Below are 4,059 nucleotides of genomic sequence, written 5' to 3' on the forward strand. Positions count from 1 at the left end.
TCATAAATCACTAAATATCTAGTTTTAATTAAGTTCCATTTAACTCGGAAAAACCAAACCGATTATGCATGCAACACCAAAGCTCTGATACCAATTGTTAGGTTCATATACCTATTATTAGACATTTCTAATGATGAACTAATTAACATTTTAATATGAGTTTTAAGGATCTAGTGCATGCGTAACTTAATAAGAAATAAAATGAGAAAACAATGGTTCTTACATTGTTGTTGGTTCGAAATTTTGGGCATAAATAAGAACTCCTTCCTTATTTGTTCTTGAGCTCAAGTATTATGGATGATCATCCTAAATCCCAAGTATTGAGATCCTCCTCTTGTTGCACCCAAAACAAACCCTTAAATCTAATATACTAATTAACTAGATTAGTATACTAGTATCCTTAAAATAATTCTAATAATATTCTTATTACTACACTAATAATCTTATATATTAATATTAGAATATTAGATGAACAATTTTAGGGTTTCTAAAACCATTTTTGAGAGAAAAGATGAGGAGATAAAAATGAATGTTGCATAAGTTGTATGAATATCAATATAGAGAACAAATTCTCTATATGTAAAGGGGGGAGCCGGTTTGATGGGTGAAGGAAGGCCAATGCATGGCCTTCTTGCTTTAGCTATTGTTCTTCATAAGAATAGTAGGTGTAAGGCTAGTTAGAGTAGGAATGATTATGTCCATTTTATTATTTAAAACAAATCATCCACTAACTCCTTCCACCCTCCAATTTTCGGTCACTCTAGGTAAAATGGACTTCCATTTTATTTTGTCAATTTGTCATTTATCACACAATATGTCGCATGTAGTATGTAACATGTTATTAATTAATTTAATGCATATTTATCAAATAAATATCATTATATACATTAATTAAATTACATATAACAAATTGTCTAGTAATTCACAATTACATGGTATAAAATGGGTCATGTTAATATAATTCACAACATTTTGTAATTACTATTAACCATTCATTCATATCTCAATTGTTTCATAAACAATAATCAATTTTAGTAATGAAATCTTTTAATTACTAAAATAAATCTTATTTAATCAAATTAGAATAAGATATAAATATTCTCACTAACAAAACAATTGTTCAATTTTAAGGAGTTAATCAACTTGTATCGTTATACAATTAATCAACTTATCTATTAATGGAATTGTAACACCCCATACTCCAAGTGCCTTACCAGGACCACTCAGGTATGAAGATATTACCATCTCGGTTACCCGAGGCTTGATATTCATAAGACAATAACGAAACAACTTAAATGATATAACTTTAGTGAAAAGTACAACTGAAACCAAATCCCAAAATACGGGTACAAGTTCTTAAAACCAACTGTCTACTGAAATACTGAAATGTCATAAAACTAAAAGACTACAGCGGAAGACTTCTATCGTCAGACGGTGGCACATCCCAGCTATCCCAGTTCTCAACTCAAACCTGCTCAATTACTGCTCACCATCCCCGAATGGATCACCGCAGGTTTACAAAACAACAACCGGGGTCAGTACTAATCACACAACTCAATATATCAACAATAAGATAAACAGACAGCTTAGCCGTCACACACACAACCACACCAATCCCAACAATCTCAATCACCGACCGTCCACCGGACCACCACCCCGATGGGGGACCGCAACCGTACCCACCAAATCCCCGCTCCTCATAATGAGCGATAACCCTGTCCATTAATGTGCACATCCCCTTCCGTGGCGGGTTCCACGAAGGGCGAAACTAGGGCGTGAAGCCACTCCCGCAAGTGACCCCACTCAGCCGAGGACACGCCTCGAGAACCAGAGACAAACAATCACAATCAACAAACCGTCACAATGCAATTACTATATTATTCAATCAGCCACAACACATCAACAATCATCCCATTATGGGACTAATACTGAGTAGGAAATCCTACCTGGAAAGCACAACTATCAGACGGTCTCTACAGCTGTATCAAAAAGCTTCTTCTACGAAACCTCCTCCTATCATACAACATACAAATGCTACCAAATCACAAACTACTCAAAAACCCCCAAATCCCTAGATTAGGGTTTAACCAACTTAAAGGAAAGACAACAAAACGGGTACATAGATCTTACCCTTGACGCAAGGATCTCAACGGTATAACAAACGATGAAAACCGACCTTCCAAACTCCGGGATTTGCTAACAATGCGATTAAGATGATGAACGTACTTGCTTTCTCTCTTTGACAGTAAATTAGGTTTTGCAAAAGTGTTTAGAATGATGACGGAAAAGATTATATATCTTAATCGCATAATTAACAAAACCCGAGAAAAACTCCCCGTAAACCGGCTACTCGATCGAGTATCTAAGGTACTCGATCGAGTATCATAGCTACTCGATCGAGTACCCAACAGGTCAGAAACTATTTTAAAGCGCAACTTACCCTTACTCGACAGAGTAAGGCCTACTCGATAGAGTACCCAAAGACTCATAAATACGGAGTATTACAGTCTTCCCTCCTTAAAAAGAACTTCGTCCCCGAAGTTCCAACCACAACTAAACAAAGGTACTCCCACAACACCTCCGACTCAACAATCAAAATGAAACTCAACATAAAACATGTTACTAACCCAACTCATCCCGACAAACATACCGACACGACATACAAAAAGGGTATAAAACTCTTAAAAACTCTTCGCGATCATCTCCTACCCCCCTAAAAGAAACAAGGTTACGTCCCCGTAACCATACATACCTGATCAAAAAGAAAAGGGTAACGCTCTTTCATAGCTTCCTCTGGCTCCCATGTAGCTTCCTCAGTCTCGTGGTTAGACCAAAGGATCTTAAGCAAAACTGTCTCACCACTCCTAGTCTTCCTGACCTTTCGGTCAAGAATCTGCTTAGGCACCTCAAGATATGATAAGGACTCATCTAGCTCTAAGCTCTCTGCCTCTAACACATGTGACGTGTCACTCACATACTTCCGCAGCTGCGATACATGAGACACATTATGCACTCTCTCTAGCGCAGCTGGTAAAGCTAGACGATATGCAACTTCCCCAACTCGCTCTAAGATCTCATAAGGCCCAATAAACTTCTGACTTAGCTTGCCTTTCTTCCCAAATCTCATAACCCCACGCATAGGAGACACTTTCAAAAGAACCTTGTCCCCAACTTGAAACTCTATGTCCCGGCGATGTAGATCTGCATAACTCTTTTGCCTATCCTGAGCTGCTCTCATCCGTTCCCTGATCATCTTAATCTGTTCCACCATCTCATGCACCATCTCTGGTCCTAAAACCACTGCCTCAGCACTATCGTCCTAACAAATCGGACTCCTACATCTCGTCCCATACAAAGCCTCAAACGGTGCCATACCAATACTAGTGTGATAGCTGTTGTTGTAAGAGAACTCTATCAAATCCAACCTCTGTTCCCAGCTACCACCAAAGTCCATCACACAAGCTCGCAACATATCCTCAAGTGTTTTGATTGTTCTCTCGGTCATGTCTCCGTCGTGCCGGGATGAAATGTTGTACTCATATTCAAAGTTGTTCCCAACGATTCCTGCAACTCTTTCCAAAACCTTGATATAAATCTCGCATCTCTGTCAGACACTATGTCCTTAGGGACTCCATGTAACTTAAGCACATTCTTTCGATAGGCCATAGCCAATTGTGCATTAGTCCATGTATCTTTCATTGGAACAAAGTGAGCTGACTTGGCCAGTCGATCCACTATCACCCAAATCATGTTGTTACCTTGTTGACTTTTTGGCAAACCCACGATAAAATCCATGGAAATGGATTCCCACTTCCACTCAGGTACCGTTAAAGACTGAATCTTACCTTGTGGTCGTCGCTGTTCCCCTTTTACTCTCTGGCATGTCAAACAACGGGCCACAAACTCTGCTGTTTCTTTCTTCATCCCAGGCCACCAAAACGTGTTCTTCAAATCCTTGTATAGCTTGTCACCACCTGGATGTACTGAATACGGTGTGCAATGTGCCTCTGTCATGATAGTCTTTTTCAACTCCTCATCATTAGGAACACACCACCTACC

Source organism: Silene latifolia, chromosome Y (genome assembly GCF_048544455.1).
Source record: "Silene latifolia isolate original U9 population chromosome Y, ASM4854445v1, whole genome shotgun sequence".
In the NCBI taxonomy this organism is placed as follows: domain Eukaryota; kingdom Viridiplantae; phylum Streptophyta; class Magnoliopsida; order Caryophyllales; family Caryophyllaceae; genus Silene; species Silene latifolia.